Source organism: Polypterus senegalus, chromosome 14 (assembly GCF_016835505.1).
Source record: "Polypterus senegalus isolate Bchr_013 chromosome 14, ASM1683550v1, whole genome shotgun sequence".
Taxonomy (NCBI): Eukaryota; Metazoa; Chordata; class Cladistia; order Polypteriformes; family Polypteridae; genus Polypterus; species Polypterus senegalus.
In genome coordinates, this window is record NC_053167.1 from 24,559,372 (window position 1) to 24,581,756 (window position 22,385).

Here is a 22,385-nt window from a genome sequence, read left to right on the forward strand (position 1 = left end):
GTGTTGTGTCAGCAAGATGATGAGCATTTGAGTGCAGACCAGCAGAAGAATGAAAGGATTGTAAAAGGGTCAAACAGAGAGATCAACAATCCAAAGCGAGGCCAAATATTGGTTGTGGAAAACCTGTTACCAAAAGGTCAGAACCAGAGCAACAAGACAAAATAAAAATTCAACAAAAGGATATTTGGAAAAGGGGTTTTATATCCACCACTCAGATAAGGGAAATTAAATTTCAGCTGACCTTTAACCCATCATGCAGATTAACTTTAGGTTGAAACCACACCCCTAGGAACAAGGGTTGTTGTCCTAACAGCAATTGTCCAAAATGGCAGCAGCCGCCAAAAAATGGAAAAACTATTGAAGTTATTTGGTTATTATCATGCACTCATACATCATGTTGCCCACCCACCGCAATACAAACCAGTTCAGTATCCCAAATAAGGACCCAAGTGCAGTCATGAAATGGGTGGCATTTTAACACCACACTATTTTGAATGTAATAGAACAGTGTGAAGTTTTTAATAGTGGCTGGAGTGCCAGTCCCAACAAACCCCAGGTTTTCCTGCAACTATTGACTAACGCAGATTGTAATAGGTCATGATTTTGAAAGAATTATTTGTGTCAAAGGAGACTAAATGACAAAAAAGAACAATTTGTTCTTCATGAAACATTCCAAATTTGAGTGCAAGAGAAGGTGTAGTGAAATGCATATTACTAGAACTAGGTTATCATAAACTGTTAGGAACTTAGGTTTAACAATACTGGACCGAATTGAAGTTGTTACTTCATAGATGTACTAATAACATTTTTGGCCACCCTGGAATCTGTTAATGCAGGAGTGCTAATATTGTTCTGCATTTCTAGGGGTGTGTCCTCATAAAAAATCTCAAAAAAGTGCTAGATGATCCAAAATGATAGAGAATAACATATAAAAATATTTAAAGATTTCAAACCATAACACACAGACTCGTGCATACTTATAAACATAATGGGCAAATCTGGAATTGTCAATAAATCTCTGTGGTTGTAGGAGGAAAACTGACAAACCCACCAAGATGGGAAAATATGTCAATTCCACAAAGGCAGCATACAGGCCAGGATTTAAACTCTGTCTACTTGAGCAGTGCTAACCAACTATTTGAATGCTGATGGCAGTCTGGGTGAAGGAGCCTGGCATTTGGCTGCTTTCTGACTTTTAAGTGACCCTGCAAAATCAAGTCCAAATGCTTCTCTTGTGAAGTACTTGCAGCTTCAGGCTCTTTAGTTTCAAAGTCACATGTGATTTGTGGTGATACCAGGGAATGGGAGGTAGGTGGAGGGGTGCCTGTCATATTCATGTTTTATAGTTGGAAAGAATTCTTATGGTCCAGTGCTTCACCCTGAGCATAGTGTGTCTCTTAATATCTGCTGCTTTACTGCCTCGCTACACTAGATCTATGGAGAATACGAGTGACATTAAAAATTACTGTTATGAGCGGCTTTTGCTAGAGGAAGGAGGTGAATAATTTCCTCAATATCTTCAGGAAACTTCCAATAATATATCTTAAGTGGGTTTCCACATGGGGAACAGCATGAATGACACAAGATAAATAGTTTTAATTTGCCCAGCATCAAGACTTAGAGCTAGTCTCCTTGCCAGTTGAATGGACCGTGGAGTATCAACTTATTTGGCTGTTCCTCATCGTGAATTGTGTCTGTCAGTGACCCTTTGAACCTTAAAAATTTAAAGTTCTACAGTTTTAAAACCAAGTAAACACAACAAATGTGCTTCCGTATTTCAATAGGATTGATCAATATGTAAACACAAAACATTCTTTGTTTCTTCGTTTCTTTCTCTTTCTTTCTTTCTTTCTTTCTTTCTTTCTATCGATTGTTTACTTGTTCATTTACTTGTCATAACATCTCTGAACAACGTTCCTTCTGTACTTAAAGAGACAGCCTTTTCAATTTCTCATGCAATCCTTTTTACTGTTCTATTGTATCCATTGCAGTGTGGAGTTTGATCACTCTGTTACTCAATTATCAGTTTTATCTTTGGTAATTGTGGTAAGTAATTTTAACTATTAACAAGATGGCCCTCAAAGGACACCAAGTTAAAAGTAGGTTTAGTGAGTGATGTATGTTTCATTTTCCAGATGTGAAGCCAAAAATATGAAGAAATCAGTACAATTTATGAACAAGATTCATAAGTCTTCGAAGTCTTCTACACATTTACCTTCTCTTTTGGTGTTCTGATACCTCAAACCATATGGTCAAGATAGATAAGTTATTTAGCTGGCTATGAAGCTTCTGTTGTCTGCAAGTGGTGTTCATTTACTCACAGCTAGTCATTGCACTGGTCTTCCCCACCACATCCACAGAATTCTCTTTATGTGTGTGCTGTGGATGTGCATGTGGGTGTGCATTTGAGATGCAGCTTTGTGCTTTCCTACTGGATTTAGGAACAAACTTATAACAAAGTGCTGGAATTTATTCTTCACAAGGTTATTATCTCTCCATTATAATGGCACTAATACCATAATACCTTATTTTGCTTTGTCTTATCTATTTAATTACAGTTAATAGTTCTCAGAGTCAAAGTTGGTGTACTTATGATTTGGTGAAAGCAAAGCTTTGTTCCTTTCCTGGTTGGCCTTCTTCTGGCATTTGGAGGAATCTTCAGCATGCTTTCTTTCTTTGTTCAGGAGCTTGTCTTCTTCAGTTTAGGACACAACTTCTTTTTTCTGGCTGGTACTGCAGTTTCTCTTGAGGGTTTCTTGGTGGCTAGCAAAATTATACCTGCTGAGTCAGTTATCCTTCAACAATAGCAATTTAGAGTCATGGCCTCTCATATACGGCCTTTGTATGTTTGGACATTTGGTATCTTTAGAATGGCTTGGACTAATGGCACCCTTTGTCCAATCTCCTGTTATGGATGGTCTTGCACTTTTTTCAGTCAAGGCCCAGTTACCTTTTTGGAGTAAAGGGATTGTTTTAACCTTTTTATGGCCACTTTCAATAAGCACTGCAGTCTCTGTTATTCAACAGAAGCTATGGCCAGGTCAAGTAATGAGCTTGAATGAGGAAGCAGATAGTTAGGGTCTTACAAGGAAGGAAAGGAGGTCTTGTCATTGGTTTCCTGGGTGCACAGAAGTCCATCCTCTGTGTTCACCACTGTGTTCTGTTCATCAATGTAACTCATCCTTTGTTCTTTGTTCGGAACTTGTGTTTCCAGCTCATGCCGCTGAGAGCTATCCTTGAATGTTACTTGGTACATAATCAATCATCTTATCAGATAAACTTCAGAACTTAAATTCTGTAGAGGGGTTCCATCAGGGAAACTGATACTTTTTAGCAGGCATTAAGAGTACATGGCCTTGGTCTTACAGTCATAGGAAAAGAATGAATAATGTCACTCAGTCCTAAACTAGCAACCTATCTGTTGTTAGTCTTCTTTTGACTTTAGGATCATGATTATCATAACAGCATTGGGCACAGGGTGGAGTGCAACTTTGGATGGTGCAGCAGTCCATCAGAGAGCACACTAATATGCACACCCTCACTCACACACAGTTTAGAATTCTAAATTCACCTAAACCACAGAGATAAACCATACAAATATCAGGAGTACATGCAAACTTTACATAGCCAGCATGTAAGCCAAGATTTGAACCAAAGACTCTGTAACGCAGCAGCTCTTATTGCTGTTCCACTCTGCTGTTTACCTAACATTTCCAAAATAATGTTAGATTGAGACTAGATTGAGACTGTCTGTTGTAGCTAGGTACATTTTCACAGCTAAAATCGAATGTAATGCCTTTTGCTTTCCCCTTTTTAATGTGGTGAAGTTGGATCTTTATACTGGAAACCAAACATTCTGAGCTTTGGTCAAGAAAACTGGTGTTTCTTTATGCTAATAAAGAGATCAATTAGAGGAAAAGTACATATTATTTACAGTGCAAAATGTCTGTGAATTTGTTAGCTTACAATAGTAAGTGCTCAAAGAAATTTTCAGTGGAATCATCACTGCTGGATCTGTACTTTGAAACCTGTGGACATGAGAGAAGAGCCAGAAGTTGTGGGAATGACAGGTATTATTATTATTAATATTACTTGGCTAGTGCCTTTATCCAAGGCAAACCATATCATTTGAGATACAATTGGTTGTATTTTGTTTTGTTTTTTTACAGATGGAGCATAGACAGATGAGGTGACTTGCTCATGGTCACACAGTGTCAGTAGCAGGATCTGAACTCACAACCTCAGGCCTTGAAATCCAAAGTCTTTAACCACAATGCCACATCATAATACGAAACTAATGCTTGACAATTTCAGGAGGTCTAAGGGGGTATTTTATTACCTTTGCCAAAGTCTATCTGCAAAATTCTCTCAAAAATAAAATGCCTGAGGTGTGAGATTTCAGTAAACATATATGAATTGGGCTGCATTGGCATATATAAAATGGTGAAGTAAGCTACATTAACTTAAAGCAGATTGAAATGGAGACATTGAAAACAAAGCCCAAAATAAAGTTGAAAAACAGGTGAAAGCATTAACTCCCTATAACCTGATTTGTCATTATCTAAATGCACTGAGTAATTTTGCGATATCCAGGAACTCAGACAACAGGAATATCTTAAATAGCATATGACTGTCAGTTATGTGGTAGCAACATGGCACCATTTCAAAATGCTATTGTGGCCACATGAAAACACACACTACAGTTAAAAACAATGAAGAAAATGACAACATGGAAACATAATAGAAATATAACAATGAAACGCAATAAATAGTGCCACATATTCTGCATACATCAAAACCCCTTAATCATAACACAGGCTTAAATCAGTAATGAAAACATCAATCAAATGTAGCTAATAAATCTAAAAGGAAAGACCAAAAATGTAGTCATCAAACAACAAGCCCCATTTCCAAAACAGTTGTAATTTGGTAATTCTCTTGAACCTTTATTTAACAAGAAAAAGGACAAAGAAAAGATTTTCAATGTTTTCACGAACAAACTTAATTTTATTTGTTAAACATAAACAAATTTAGAAATTGATGCCTGCAACACACTCCAAAAAAGTTGGGACAGAGTCAAAGTAAGACTGTAAAAGTTATACAAGTAGCATGTTGTAAAGTTCCTTGATTAGCAGGTTAACTGGTAACTGGTAAGGGTATCAAGGTATAAAAGGGGCATCCACCAAAGGCTCAGTCTTTGCAAGCAAAGATTTTTTTTTTATTTCGCCTTATACAATTTCTTGTATTAGGAATTTGTTATTTTTTGCATACCCCTTGGGGTCAGAGCGCAGGGTCAACCATTGTACAGTGCCCCTGGAGCAATTACAGGTTAAGGGTCTTGCTCAAGGGCCCAGCAGAGTAGGATCTCTTTTGGCAGTGACAGGGATTCAAACCGGCAATCCTCTGGATACCAGCACAGATCCTTAGCCTCAGAGTCACCTCTCCGCCCCTAATGGGTGATGGCTCACCACTTTGAGCTGAACATTGTGAGAAAATTATCTGTCAGTTTAAGAAAAATGTTTCTTTATGCAGGATAGCAAAGAATTTAGTTCTGTCACCATCTACTGTTAATAACATTGTGTAAAGATTCAGTGAGTCAGGAGAAATCTCTGTGTGTAAAGTTGTAGGACGGAAGCCACTGCTTAATGTGCATGACCTTCGAGTCCTTAGGCGGTACTGAATTACAAACTGCCATGCTACCATGACAGGCATAGTCACATGGGCTCAGGAGTACTTTGGGAAATCATTGTCTCTTAACACATTCCGCCGCTGCATCAAGAAATGCTCCCTGAAACTGTACTATGCAAAGAAGAAGCCATACATCAATTTTGTGTAGAAAATTCAACAAGTTCTCTGGGTCCAAGTGCATCTAAGAAGGACTGAAAGACAATGGGAATGTGTTCTGTGGTCAGATGACTCCACGTTTCAGCTTGTTTATGGGAAAAACAGACGTTGGATAGTGCCAAAGTTGAGAAAGACCATCTAACGAAAGATGCAAAAACCATCATCTTTGATGGTGTGGGGGTGCCTCATTGCCCATGCCATGGGAGATCTGTATATATGTAAAGGCACAATTGATGCAGAGGCTTAGGCCTACACTGGAGTTTTAGGGAGACAATTTAGAATTTTGGAGAGGAACTCCATGTACTGTGTATTTTAGCAGGACAATGCCAGGCCTCATTCTACGCAAATTACAAAAGTGTAGATGTGTAGACATAGAGTCTATGTGCTTGACTTGCCTGCCTGCAGTCTCGATCTGTCTCCGATTGAAAATGTCTGGTGCATCATGAAGAGGAGAATCAGACAACAGCGACCATGGACTGTTGAGCAGATCAAGTCTGGTATACAGCAAGAATTCCACTTGAAAAACTGCAACAATTAGTCACTTCAGTTTCCAAATAATTAAGAAGTATAATGAAAAGAAAAGGGGATGTGGCCCAGTGGTACAGTTGACTCTGTCCCAACCTTTCTGGTGTGTGTTGCAGACATCAATTTATAAATTTGTTTAACAAATAGAATTAAGTTTGTCAGTGAAATTGCTGAAAATATTTGTCCTTTTGCCTGTTAAATAAAGGTTCAAGTGAATTACCAAATTATGGATTTCAGTTTTATTGCATTTTTAGAAAATGTCCCAACTTAGTAAATTTTGAGAAAAAAATATACATTTTTGTTAGTTTACGTCATTTTCCAACCTGCTTAATCTAAACAAGGGTCACGGATGGGGGCTGAAACCTAACCCAGCAAGCATAGGGTGTAAGGCAAGCACAAACCAGTCCATTGCAGTGTGTGCACACTCTCTTACACATGCGTGCACACTACCCACCCTATTTTTGTTATGTAAACAAAGACAAAAAAAAGAGTAAATAAGACATATTAGACGTTACAAATATATTATTACTAGGCTCACTCGCCTTTTAAGGCGACCGACTTTTATCCTCAATTTGTATGCGCCATATGTGTACATCAGGCATGTAAGTGTAGGGAATGAGAACATCAAAGTTCCCATTCATAACATCTCCCGAAAACCTACGTTTTTTTTATCCTCTCAAGTGCCTGTCCAAAGTTGTACAATGTCAGCCCAAATTTGTACCGCTAAAGACGGAGTTTCACGCACTAAATAAGCTATAGATGAGAATAAGCAAGCACCATCTCCCCTGATATTTACTACACAGTGAGGCATTTGTACTCCATCAACATTAATTATTTCCAGAGACATAATTTTGTCTATTTTTCCAGCGCATCACGCACAAAAGCAAGGGAACGATGGGAGCACCAGAACTCTGTTCACATCGCGTTGCTTCGTACCGCAAGTAGTAAGTCTGTGATAAGCGGAATACCGCTATGCTTTGCACTCACGCGACGGAAGGACAATCCCGACCACTTTTATATAGTATATTATTGTACTGTACATTTAATTACACACACACACAGTTCTTACACTCAACCACTAACCTATTAAGGCACGACCTCAGTAGGAGAGTCCTCAGGTGGTGCAGTATCTTCAGCAGGTGCGTCGTCTTCTACCGCTGAAGGAGTACTAGGAGTAGGCAGTGGGTGCGCGGCTGAAGAACATCTTTATAGGCAGTTGCTGGCGCTGTCTTTTCATATGCGTGAGGAGGCTTTTGTAGTTTATTGCCATTTTTGATCATATTCAAGAGTTTCACCTTCTCCTGGATAGTAAGCATCTTCCTCCGGCGGGCGCTTAGTTTTATAGTCTGAAGGCTTAGAAAAAGCATCACGTTTAGGAGCCATAGTGGGGCTTAAATAAAAGTTCTCAGAAAGCGCATGCGTAGTGACGTAAGCGTGTAGGAGAAAAAATCGCGATAGAGTGAAGCCGCGAAAGTCGAAGCGTGATATAGCGAGGGATCACTGTATTTGGAATTAATTACATTAAAGGAAGTGGCAAAAAAAAAAAAAAAAAAACTTTTCTAACAAAATTATTGGGGTACTGTGACCATTCATACATCTGGAGGGCATCTTTTTCTGCATGAAAATGAATTCTGAAAGATGAGTTAAAGCAAGGAAGTTCCAAAACTCTGGAGTCTGAAGAGTGATCTCATAATAACATGATGCATGCATGATTTTAACAACATTAATGGAAAACTAAATCTAAAGAAACCAGAATTAAAGTTCTGAACAATAAAAATAATTTTTCTATGTTGAGAGTAACTAATGTATTTTATAAAAATGTTTACATAAATTCCATCAGCTGTTTGTGGAATGCTTATACCCAAAACAACAATTATAACCAATTAGCAATTTAATCACTGGAAATCCTGCACTTCACTTACATATTTTCCTTATTTTTTTAAGTGTGACACGTACAAGTAATTACGAGCAGGGCACTTGGCCTTCACCTGCTTCTTCAGGATTGTCCCCTGAGCTCTTTTTATGAAGCAGCCCTTTAGCAGTAAAGGGACAGATGAACTGTGACAAGCACTGGTCTGCTACTTCTTCCAGGTTTGTCTTTTTATTGTATAAAACAACTGTAGGTGACCCTATTCATATTCCTGTCACTTTCAGATATAAGGTGTGATCAAAAAAATACAGTGAATGTTTAAATAAAAGAGTGTCTGTGCAAGGCAGTGACCTGCATGTTGATGCAGGCCTCATTTAACTAACGAGTTTTTTTTTGTAGAGCTGAAAGCCTGCTATCTTCATTAAAATATGTATTTACGATATAAAGTAGAGTCTCAGACCCTTCTGTCCTTCTTGTAGTCTTCTTATACAAAAATGTTTGACCCCTCTTTCATGACTATATTCATTAGAACAGGGACACCCTGCAATTAAAAAGGCAAACAAAATATTTGGTTATAATATAAAAACTGTTGAATATAAATCAAGTGACATTATCCTTAGACTATATAATGCACTCTCAATACTGCATCTGGAGTATTGTGTGTATTTCTGTTGACCACGCTACAAAAAAGACATAGCAGCATTTGTAGCAGTGCAGAGGAGTGCTGTCAGGTGCATCCTATATTCTAAGGACATGTCACATTGTGGCAGATGCAGAGAATTAAAGAATAGTCTTGAGCAGGGGGGACTACATGGGGACCTAATCCACATCTTCAAAATCCTCAAAGGCACTGATAAAGCTGATCCAGCAGGAGTCATATACTTGAGGAAACCAATGGCGTGAACTTAACTTATAAGTGAGGTAAGCAGCTGCTAAGTACCCTGTGCTAGAAAGGGGCCCTCTGAAAGATCTTCTTGCCAATAAAAGTTATACATCAACTATTGCATTTTTGAGTTTCCTGGATGTACTAATAAAAAATGCAACTAAAACACATTTTACTGCTTGTGTGAATGCCCCTCTCTCTCCTTTGTGGGAAAAGTGGACTGATCCATCATCCCTGGAAAATGCGTAGCAGGCAGCCAGTAAGAACAGTTGCATGGAACTCGCAAGAACTTGAGAAGCAACCACATAAGCTTAGCGTTGAAACCTAAAGGCTCATAGCATAGTATTACAACAACAAAATGAAATGTAGCTATCCCTCTGGGTCAGACAAAAAGAAGAAAAAAAGGAAATGAAGAAATTCTTAGAAAAAAACTCCTAAAATGTACCTTAACTTAAAACACTTCCACAAGTGCTGCATGTACAGCCCTAGCAACCACCCCTCCTGCAGTCTCACATGCAGAGGAACGTGAAAATACTAGGAACTAAAATTATTTGTACTACCTCTATAGTGACAGTGAAAAGAGAGGGCAATGAGGATAGGGACAATGAGGGTAAGCCTCTTTCCCTCCAACACAACAATGCTGCCATTATAAATCATGACCCTCTCTGGCCAAAACAGTTATCAAATAAAATCCATTGTTCAATGGTGAGGAGAGGTCTGATTCCAGTGAAAAATAAAGTTAATCCAGTAAATAACGAATGGTACTCGATTACTACCACTAATTGTATTAATTACAGACCAGGGATGTGGTGAAGGTGTAGCATTGGGTGTCAGGATGAAACAAACCCTAGACAAAGCCCCAGTCCATCGCAGGGTGAACACTCTCACCCACAACCCAAACACACACTAGGGCCAATGTAGTGTCTCCAGTTCACCTAACCTGCATGCCTTTAGACAGTGAAAAGAAGCCAGACTGCCATGAGGAAAGAAAAGCAGACACAGAGAGAACATGAAAACTCCATGCAGAGAACTCCCAAGAAGTGAACTCCAGTCTTCCTTACTGCAAGGCAACAGTACTACCACTGAGCCACCATGCTGACCACTAGCACTACTTATTATATATAAATGAAAAACTGAGAAAGGAAAAGTAGATGAAACAATTTAAAACAAACTATTGAGGTGTGTAGTTGAAACAAAAACCTTAACAACATTTGAGAAGATTCAATTGGAACAACTTAGTTATGAGCTAAACAAATGATCTTTAATGGAGTGAATAGCATCCTCTCATCTGTCAAATTTCATATGTTCCTGTGGCGTATGACACTGCTGTACTGCCTTTCACATCACTGTGGAGATGTTTTGGATGCTCTTCCTTGTATAACTGACATCATTTAGAAACACTGCTAGGTTTTTCAGGTACAGTAACTCAAAAGGGTTTATGTTTGAACATTGACTAGGCCAGTCTAGTTCTTGATGATGATGGACAATTTATACTGAAACTGTAAGTTTAGCAAAACTAAATCTGTTTTTCAAGTTCAACTAAATTGGTTTTTCAAGTTTCAACTTAATTAACTTAATAGTGAAACAAGCATAATAATCAGTGATGTAAATTAATATACAGTATATGTCTTTTGTAAGGGTTGTGTGTTTTCTTATCCCATCAATCTTTTTCTTTCTCCGATAGCCACTGACTAATCCCTAATCCACACTAGCATGAATAATTTGGAAAAAACTGTGTAATTTAACCATTTTCATTCTAGTCTAGTGTTTCAGATAATTTTCTAATAGCTGGTCATCTCGACTGTAATGACAAAGCCATGTAAAATTTTCTGTTAGACATGCACAGCTTTCCCCTATCAATACTTCCACCAGAGATCTTCCATTTTAAATGTATGCACCTTGAACAGCATTTTAATAAAGATGAATTTATAGTAATCAGAAATGATGTTTCAGAATGAATAGGTAGGCCAAAGTGAATATGAAAGAATGTACTTTCAAATTAAACCATATTAATAATAATACATTTTATTTATATAGCGCCTTTCCCATGCTCAAGGCACTTAGTGTGGTCTAGGCCTACATGTCCCAGGTAATTTCCAGCCAGGTGGAGCCAGTTGTGTCTCGGAAACTCTTATGGCCATTTTCTGTCTTATAGTGATTTCTAGGTAGCTGTTATGTATCTGCTCATGTCCAAACATCACCATCTTTTGAGTTGCATAACAATGTTTGTTGGAGTCTCTGAATCTCACTGCTGAATTGATTCTATGACTGCAGTATGGGTGAAAGACATCATTAGAAATATGCAACAATGAAATTGTATTGTTAAAGATCAGTAGAATACAAGACACATTGTTGCATTTTGACACTGCAGCCATATTTCGTCACAGAGAACAAAGGAAGGTCACTACACCAAACAGTACAACATTATATCAAGAAAACACAGAAGAGAGCACTAAAAATGAAAATTCACAAGAAAGAGGGGGTTTAGTGATATTATTAAAGAGCTGTCACTAGTAGCCATTGCTAGGCTATGTTCAAACTTAATACTTATAGAAGTGTGTGCCACTGGATGGAAATTATTCACACTCATTTCTTTGGTATTTTTAATTCATGTAGGTATGACTTATAGGGGCAGTTAGAAAACTGAAAATGTCCCAGAATATAGTTATTGGAAGATCAGTACTGTTTTAATGATAGTACCAAAATACAGTAAGTGTGCTGCTTGAGGATTACAAATAAGGAAGGCTACTCTTAAGTTATCATTTCTTGTCAGATGTTCCTGGAGGAGCTCTGTGATGGACTGGTGCCACATTTCGGATTATTTCCTGCCTTGTTTCTGCAGGGATAAACTCTGTATCCTATGATCCTGGTTTGGATTAAATGGATGTGAGATAATTATTTAATGTTGTTAAGTCATTGGGTGACCTAATGCTACGTTGGATATCACAGGGCATCAGAGATCCAGTGTTTTAAGTTTAAATCCCATATCAAGTCACTGTCTGTGAAGATTGTATATCTTGTTCCTTTGTTATTAACTGGCAACTCTAAACTGGCCCTGGGTGAATGTCAGTGTAGCTTATGTGAGAGGTATGCCTGCATTGGACAGACAGAGTGGACTGGCACAAAATACAAGTCCAGCCCTACCTTGTCCTCACTGCCTTGAGGGTTTTTTGTCATCCTTGGCCATGAAGTTATGTTATGTTATGTCCATAGCGGTGTCATACATTTTAACAAAGGTTAAGTGAATTGTATTAAGTACAGGACAATGCCAATAGTGAACTGAAAAGTGTTGGTGTACTTTTGAACCTACTGCAGGTTGGCCAGATACAGAACTGTGTATGTCAGTCAGCAGTGTGTTTCTTAAGCACTGCTCTTATTGATGGGCTTTGTAGAGTTAACATCAACAGAGGCCCCAGTGAAGTAACATAGTTGATGGATGGTAACGTAGGTAAAAGACCTCATGCATCATTAGATCTACGATTTGTCTAGCCAAGTGACTGGTCACAAGTGAACATAAAGAACTGGGAGGAGATGCTGAAGTGAAGCTGCCGGCTCAGGTGGGGTGGGAATTGGAGGGACACATCTGCAAAAAAAAACAAATCCACAACGTCTGCCATCCAAGGTCAGTCTGCTGAAAGGGTTCAGGGCTTCAGTTCGAAGTCAGATTCAGTGGCTGCAGTGAAAGGAAACATGAGCAGAAAAACAGCTTGCCGGCCAGAAGAATGGAGCTTTGTGATCTCACCCAAGCAGCCATGCCGTTTATAGCTGGGAGGGGATCTGACAGGGAGCTGCTTCTGCAGGAAAGAGACTGTTTGTGAGAATGTAAGTTACTCCAGACAAACACCATGCTGCAGATCTTATTTTTCCAGGCAACACACAAATATCCTCCTTGAGTGAGAAGAATAATGATTGGAGAGGGAAACAGAGGAAGGAATCATTTGCTTGTGAATGAATGAATGAATGGTTACAACACTGTTTTGTGCATCCAGACTGTACAGCTTGTGTGCCTTTTGCAGCACCCCAGATAAGCCCCCTCAGTGGCACCTGAGTCAACTTCCTGCCATAAATCTGAGCCGGCTACAGAGGCAACCATAACCCAGGCCGCCTTTGTCTCAGCGAGATGAGCACAGTCGCCAGAGTGGGAGTGGGGCTGCTTGCTATGCATTACTAGTGAGGGAGGCCATATCCCCTAGGATGCCGTCTTTTCACTTTACATTACGTTATTAATAAGATTTACAGATGATTTTCCAGTTGGTTCTCGCCAGAATTATAACCACCAACTTTTTCATCTGAGTGGGACAATTAATTTATCGAAAAATCCGTCTTACAAGCACCGCCACTTCCTCAAAACTAAGCTGGGATCACTGGTGCAGCCCTAATTTGTGGAGGTTAGGTTCAATCATCATGTCAGAAAAACAATACAAGAAAGAGGTAATGTCAACAAATCACAACCATATAATGGAATATATAATGGAAGATGGAATAATACATGGTAGACAAGAGCTGACTTTGTAAAGAATAGGATTTAGCTTCATGCAGCAATCCAAAGGCTTGGCTTACATGGGAGTAGAGAGCTGGTCTCATGTTTCCATTTCTTCTTACTAAAAATTGCCTTATCTCTGATTTTTCTTTTTTCCCACTCTAACTCTCAACTCCCCTGATAACAGCTTGATTCTCATACTTCTGCAAGTCATTATCTCTCTTAATGTGGTTTTGTCCTGATCACAATTATCTAAATATTTGGATCACACTACGCAATTTTCCAGACTCAAACTAATTTTTGAAATTCAAGAACAAAATCCATAGATTGGAACCAAAATTGACGAGGGCACCCATCACCGATGCTCTTTAAGTACAAACATTTCAGTGACTCTTTGTGCCAGTTTTGGAGATGTTAAAAAAAACCCATACTACGTGAGCTTCAACTCAGAATTGTTGAATCTTACTTTATATGTCATTCTTTCTTGGGATCAGTTGTCCTGTCACTGTAGTGTTGTGCACCTATAAGCAAAACTTAAAGGGAAAAACATCAGACAGGAAGGAACTTGAAAGAACACCAGACATCTTCTTCAGCATGTATTGCTAAAGATGTTGAGCCATGATGGAACTCTTGTTAATAGCATCAATTACAGTCTGTTAGTGTGTAGAGCTCTAGCAGCCTTTATTGTTGGAGACCAGAATTGATTCATCATTACTTTTAAGTCCAATATCTCTCTTGGAGAATGATATAAATCACAATAATACAGGAAACACTGTAATTCAGGCAAGGTTTTATAATAATTTAAAAAAAAAAAAGTAAAGAGCAGGCTGTTATTAAACACAAATAATCTACAATAAAGAAACAGTTTTTAAATTCTTTCAAAAAATGTCTAACAACACAATTATATACACCAAAATGATAAATTCATTACTAATGAGCACTGAAATCTCTCTGAGCTGAAAAAAAAAGCCAACGTGAAGCAATGTCTGTGGTTTCAGAGTTCATCAGGAATATTTAAGAGTTCAATGTCTAGATTTGATGGCTAAAAGCTTGATATCAGCTTGGTTTGGGAATTCTTCCCTTCTTCATGGCCATTTGTAATATATTAGCTGTGTAAGTCTGTACTATGAAAAGCCCAGGGTCCTAGAAACTATTGAAATCATCAGGAAAATAGCTGAAATGTAGAGATGTCAGGTAATTGAAAGGAGCTACTCTCAGCATCTCTCTTCTAGGAGTATTCATTTTTGCCAACGTGCTTGCCTCACTTGTGTATTAGTGGCGGGTGAAAATATAAAAGGGATATCATTTTGTTCATGTTAGCGGTTAAACAACTGCCTTTCTACAGAGGTTTCGTTTTGCTCATGTGCTGGCCTCGCTTGTGTTATTAGCGGTAAAGTGAGTTTTCTGTTTCCTCTGCCCTTACCCCGACTTCACCTTTCACTTCTGGGTCGGACAGGCACACACACTTCCATGCGTAGATGTTTATATATAAAATACTGTCTCCTCCACATTCACAAAATTGCCCTTCATAAGAGTGTAACAACTCACATTTAAAAAACCCTAGAATGAGCTGCCACACTGCCCAGTTCTGGTAGAAATCTGAGTGAATCTGTTCGAACATAACCAATACGTAACTGTATTCATCCCACTGTCCTCACTAACACGAAAGATGGCTAATAACAGGATGGTGTTAAAAATAGAAAATATATTAAATTTAGTATAGGTTACTAATCAAAACAGTGAATTCAGAAAGTATTCAGACCCCTTCATTTTTTTCACATTTCTCTATATTGTAGCTTTGTACTTAAATCATTTAAATTCATTTTGACCTCACATCAGGCAACACTCAATACCCAGAATGAAAAAACAGTTATTGGGAGGTATCTCATCTTCTGTCTTCTGGGCACTCTCCCTGCATCTGCATGGCTAGTCCAAATTTCCACCCACATCCTAAGACATACAAGTTATGTTAGCTGCAATTGTTCAAGCATAAGCGTGGGTTTGTGAGTGGACCCTTTGATGGACTGGTTTCTTTTTTTTTATATTTTTTTTATTAGAAACAAATAACATTACAATCAATCAAGTCAAACTTCACAAACCAAAATTCAAACCCCATCCAAGAGAAAGTGAGGAAAGCCAAGAACCAGTGCAAATCTTTAAAGACAGCAAGGAAGGAAGAGTATCCTTTTCCCCAATATACAGTACAAGCTTATTCTGAAATGTTCTTAATTAGGTCTTGCCACATTTTAGAAACATTTTTGAACAAATCCCCTAAGTGAGAATTTCATTTTTTCCAATTTCAAATTGTATAGAATATTAGTCACCCACTGACTTAAAAGTGGTGGGTTGGGATTCTTCCAGTTGAGCAAGATAAGTCTACATGCCATTAGTGATATTAGTGAAGTAAAGACAATTACAGTTTGTTTGTCTTTCTCCACTTTAAGCCTGTCTGAGAGTCCACCAAACACAGCTGTTAATGGGTTATTAGTGATTGTGACACCAAGGCTGTCTGATAGGCATGCAAAGATTTTTGTCCAAAATGTTGTTAATTTGGTGCACGACTAGAACATGTAGCCCAGTGAGGCTGGAGCTAGATTGCAACGTTCACAGGATGAATCTTGCCCTGGAAACATTTTGGACAATTTTAAATGAGGTAAATGTGCTTGATAAAAGATTTTAAATTGAATGACTGAGTGCTTTGCACATATGGAGCTGGAGTTTATTCTGTGCATGGCTGGCTTCCTTCCACTCCTGGGACCTCATGTATAAATGGTGTGTATGCACAAAAATGTTGCGTAAGCCTGTTTCCACATTCACATCACAATGCATAAAACCTAAACTTGGCGTAAAGCCACGCACATTTTCACACCAGCTAAATGCTTGGCTTTGCAAACTGGCAGCAACCAGTGTCAAAGTATTGTTTTTGTTCCAGTGTGGTTACCCTTTCATTATTAGATCCACATCCCTGATGCGGCTTTATCAAATACAGTGAACCCTCGTTTATCACGGTTAATCCGTTCCAGACTCTACAGTGATAAATGAATTTTCGCGAAGTAGGATTCTTTATTTATAAATCGAATATTTTCGCAGTTAGAGTATAGAAAACCTGTTTACGACCTTCAAAATATGTTTTTTAACGTTATTAGAGCCCTCTAGACATGAAATAACACCCTTTAGTCACCATTACACCCGTATTACCCAATATATTAGACAAAATAAGAGAATATAAGACATATTAGACGTTACAAATATCATATTACTAGGCGCACTCGCCTTTTAAGGCGACCGACTTTTATACTCAATTTTTGTGCGCATCGTACAATGTCAGCCCGATTCTGTACCGCTAAAGACGGAGTTTCATGCACTAAATAAGCTATAGATGAGAATAAGCAAGCACCATCTTCCCTGATATTTACTACGCGGTGAGGCATTTGTACTCCATCAACATTAATTATTTCCAGAGACATAATTTTGTCTATTTTTCCAGTGCATCGCGCACAAAAAATTTTAGGAGTGTGTTATAGACCACCCAATTCAGACAGTAATTTCAACACACATCTTTTTAGTAATATCAAAAAGGCAAGTTTACAGGGGATATTATAGTCATGGGGACTTTAATTATCCAAATATTAACTGGGATAACCTTACAGATGGAGGAGCACAAGAGCAGGAGTTTTTAGAAGTAATCGGCGACTGTTTTTTAACACAGCATGTTAAAGCACCAACAAGGGGTGAAGCCTATCTGGATTTAGTATTCTGTAATAATCAGGATAGAATTGAGGGTGTAGAGGTGATTGAACCACTAGGGTCAAGTGACCATAATGTAATACAATTCTCAGTATTTTGTAAGAGTACAGATGCAAAGACTAAAATTGTTAAGTTGAACTTTAGTAGGGCTAATTTTGAGCAGATGCGACAAAGTCTAAGTAGGATAGACTGGGATAAGCTTTTAAATGTGGAGACAGTCGAGGAGCAGTGGAACAGGTTTAAAAATGTTTTACATGTAATGCAGGACAGATACATACCTAAATTTGGAAGTAATAGGAAACTAAAAAATCTCCACGATGGATTAATAAAGATTTAAAAAAGAAGTTGCAAAGGAAAAAACTGCTGTATAAGGCATATAAGACTAATGACTGCAAAGAGAACCGTAGCGTATGAGAACATGAGGGCAACCATTAAGAAGGATATCAGAGAGGCTAAAAGACAGTTGGAGAGGAATATAGCAGATAAGGCTAAAGAAGACCCCAAGAGATTCTTTCAGTATTTTAGTAGTAAAAGAACAGTTAAGGAGGAGGTCAAGTTCATCAGGAATAGTAAAGGGAATTAAAAGATACAGACAATGAAATAGCAGATGCCCTAAACTTACATTTTTCTGAGGTGTTTACAAGTGAGCAAGTGGATAACCTGCCAGAGGTAAACACAACTACTAAGGAGGTACTGAGGGATTTGGAAATTGTAGAGGGAGAAGTGCTGCTCAGATTAAATAAGATGAAATCAAACAAATCACCAGGCCCAGATAATATTTATCCTCGTGTTCTTAAGGAGGCTAGTGAGTACATATATAAACCCTTGACACGTATTTTTAGGAAGTCACTGTGCACTGGAGAGATTCCAAAGGACTGGAAAATGGCAAATATCATCCCATTATATAAAAAGGGTGACAGGGCAGATCCAAGCAACTATAGGCCAGTAAGCTTAACAAGCATCACAGGAAAATTAATGGAAGGAATTATTAAGGATAAGATTGAGCAACACATGACAAGGACAGGAGTTATTCTGAACAGTCAGCATGGGTTCAGAAGGGGGAGGTCGTGTTTTACTAACATGTTGGAATTCTATGAGGAGGCAACAAAAGGATACGATCAAAGTGGAGCTTATGATATTATTTATCTGGACTTTCAGAAAGCATTTGATAAGGTGCCACATGAGAGGTTGGGCATCAAGTTAAAAGAAGTGGGAATTCAGGGTGATGTTTTTAGATGGGTGCAGAATTGGCTCAGACACAGGAAGCAGAGGGTGATGGTGCGAGGAACCTCATCAGAACTGGCGATGTTAAGAGTGGTGTTCCACAGGGGTCAGTGCTAGGGCGCTGCTATTTTTAATATATATAAATGATTTAGATAGGAATATAAGTAACAAGCTGGTTAAGTTTGCAGATGATACCAAGATAGGTGGATTAGCAGATAATTTGGAATCCGTTATATCATTACAGAAGGACTTGGATAGCATACAGGCTTGGGCAGATTTGTGGCAGATGAAATTTAATGTCAGTAAATGTAAAGTATTACACATAGGAAGTAAAAATATTAGGTTTGAATACACAATGGGCGGTCGAAAAATCGAGAGTACACCTTATGAGAAGGATTTAGGAGTCATAGTGGACTCCAAGCTATCAACTTCCAAACAGTGTTCAGAAGCCATTAAGAAGGCTAACAGAATGTTAGGTTATATAGCACGATCTGTGGAGTACAAGTCCAAGGAGGTTATGCTCAACCTTTATAATGCACTGGTGAGGCCTCATCTTGAGTACTGTGTGCAGTTTTGGTCTCCAGGCTACAAAAAGGACATAGCAGCACTAGAAAAGGTCCAGAGAAGAGCGACTAGGTTGATTCCAGGTCTACAGGGGTTGAATTATGAGGAAAGATTAAAAGAGCTGGGCCTTTACAGTTTAAGCAAAAGAAGATTAAGAGGTGACATGATTGAAGTGTTTAAAATTATGAAGGGAATTAGTACAGTGGATCGAGACTTGTATTTTAAAATGAGCTCATCAAGAACACGGGGACACAGTTGGAAACTTGTTAAGGGTAAATTTCGCACAAACATTAGGAAGTTTTTCTTTACACAAAGAACGATAGACACTTGGAATAAGTTACCAAGTAGTGTGGTAGACAGTAAGACGTTAGGGACTTTCAAAACTCGACTTGATGTTTTCTTGGAGGAAGCAAGTGGATAGGACTGGCGAGCTTTGTTGGGCTGAATGGCCTGTTCTCGTCTAGATTGTTCTAATTCTAATTCAAAAGCAAGGGAACTGTGACAGCACCAGAACTCTGCTCACATCGCGTCGCTTCGTACCTAAAGCCGCAAGTAGTAAGTCTGTAATAAGCGGAATACCGCTTACGCTTTGCACTCACGGGACGAAAGGACAATCCCGAACGCTTTTATATAGTAAATTATTGTACTTTACACTTAATTGCACACAACCACTAACCTATGAAGGAACGACCTCAGTAGGAGAGTCTTCAGAGGTGGTGCAGTATCTTCAGCAGGTGCGTTGTTGTCTTCAGTGAAGAAGTAATATGAGCAGGCAGTGGGTGTCTGGGTGCGCGGCTGAAGAACATCTTGATAGGCAGTTGCTGGCACTGTCTTTTCATATGCGTGAGGAGGCTTTTGTAGGGTATTGCCATCTTTAATCATATCCAAGTGTTTCACCTTCTCCTGGATAGTAAGCATCTTCCTCCGGTGGGCGCTTAGTTTTATTGTCAGAAGGCTTAGAAAAAGCAGCACATTTAGGAGCCATCGTAGGGCTTAGATAAAAGTTCTCAGAAAGCGCATGTGTAGTGACGTAGCGTGTATGAGAAAAAAATCGCGATAGAGTGAAGCCGCGAAAGTCGAAGCGTGATATAGCGAGGGATCACTGTACACTGAAATTCACCGCATAGTGTTTATTAGTTTATGGCATCTGATTGTAATTAACCTGTAACAATATTCTGGTTCACGGAATAGCCAAAATATTCCAAATACCATAACTGTTTCAGCTTTGTTCCTCTCAATGCAATACTCAGAGTATTTATCCCACTGTATCTGAGTGTGGAATCACAGCTCTAGAGCAGCTGATCAGAAAGAGAATTATCGGTATACAGCATCAAGCACACGCTGCCTCAGCCATGCTGCCTATTTGAACTGCTCTTATACGGCAAAAGCTTCAGAGCCTTTCCTGTATGGACCTCGCAGTTCAGAAACAGTTTCATCCCAAGAACTATAAACGCACTCAATCAGTCCATCAAGTGCTCCTTGTAGAACTGTTTGTACCTATAAGTACAATTACCTCACTGTAAACTTGCATTACAGTTATAATATTGCACAACCTGAGCCACTTTATAAAGCACGTATTTACATATGATGACAATATAATTTTTAAGATGAAATGCAGCAAAATATGTTTATTACATTATACAGATAAAATGTTAACATCATTTAAACATTTGAGGGCATGGTGGTGCAGCACTAGTAACAATCTGCCGCTCCGTTCAGAGATTGTTCCTGCCTCACGCTGTATTTTTACTGGGGCTGGCATGACCCTGGATGGACAAATGAATAGAGTAATTAAACATGTACTACACAAATATTTCAATGTTCCTTAAAAGATTCTATGCTTACAGATGGGTTAACATCTATTACAGAGCCGATTGTGTGGCGATTGATCACTTGGAGAAAGAAAAGGAAGGACAGGAATTGGGGGTTAGTACATTTGAAAGAGACAGTACGGCTGCAATAAATTATTTCATCGAAGGTCATGCATGGTGCAGCAAGCATCTTGTGGTAGGGCATGAACAATCTCTGGACATGGAGCCAGCTCCTCACTATCACTGCGTCACCGTGTGCCCATGTTTAATAGCATGCTTTAACTCCTATTAACTTGAAAATGATATCAAGGATACATCTCAGTATTTTAATTATTCAGAGAGCTGTAATATCACAAATGTAATGGATGCTGTGTCCTGTCAGAAGAAGAGAAAGCATATAAGAAGCACATAGTGATTCACATACACAGAGCACATAGAAGAACACATATAAAACAAAGCATTTAATGTGCTACTTTAGTTACGAAGGGATTTGAGGAACTAGCAAATTAAATGATTTAAAGATGAAGATTATAATGTTCTACTTTAATGACAAAATAAACTACATGATTAAAGTGGAAATTTCGAGATTAAAGTTGACATTACGATCTTTTTACCCACTGTGTGCCTATTTTTTTTCTTTTCTCTGTACCCTGATAAGCTTCCATATGACACTCAGACGATGGGCTATGACTCGCTTTTTCACAGCAACTTTGATATCTGACAACTTATTTTTTATTTTGGGCACTGTGCGACTTTGTGAACTTGAGCTTTCGAGTTTCTCCGACACTCTATGTCACTCGATTAACTTTCTTTTGTTGTTTATACCACTGTTAAAATCAACAAATACTGTAGTACGTTTTTCCTTGCCTCCACTTGGTATTCGCTGAAATTCTTCTATTTTTCCCCGTGCTTTTGCCATTGCCTTTTCACAGAACATTTAGCTTAAGGGCTATTTATATTGATTTGCAAATTCAAAGAGGTGTAATTCTGGGAGGAGTTTGGGAGTGGCAGCAGGCACGTGCACATGCGTTAGTTTTCACGATGACTGTGATTTATGGAGCGGAAGAACGTGGAAGTTGGCGAACGCACAGATTTATGCATCTGGATTTTTTTGTGTGTACACATATATCCACTTTTGTCCGTATGCCATGTTTTAGTGTGAATTCTATGCACGGTATTATGCATAAGGCCACTGGACTGGGGGATTGGTTTCTGTCTAGGATTGGTCCTTGTCTTGTACTTGAAACTAATGGGTTAGCCCTCTGTAGCCCTAATTGGATTAAGCAGATTTCAATATTTTTTTCATTTCCCAACCCGCTATAGCCTAACACATGGTCACGGGGGTCTGCTGGAGCCAGTCCCAGCCAGCACAGGGCGCAAGGCAGGAACAAATCCCGGGCAGGGCGCCAGCCCACCGCAGGGCACACACACACACAC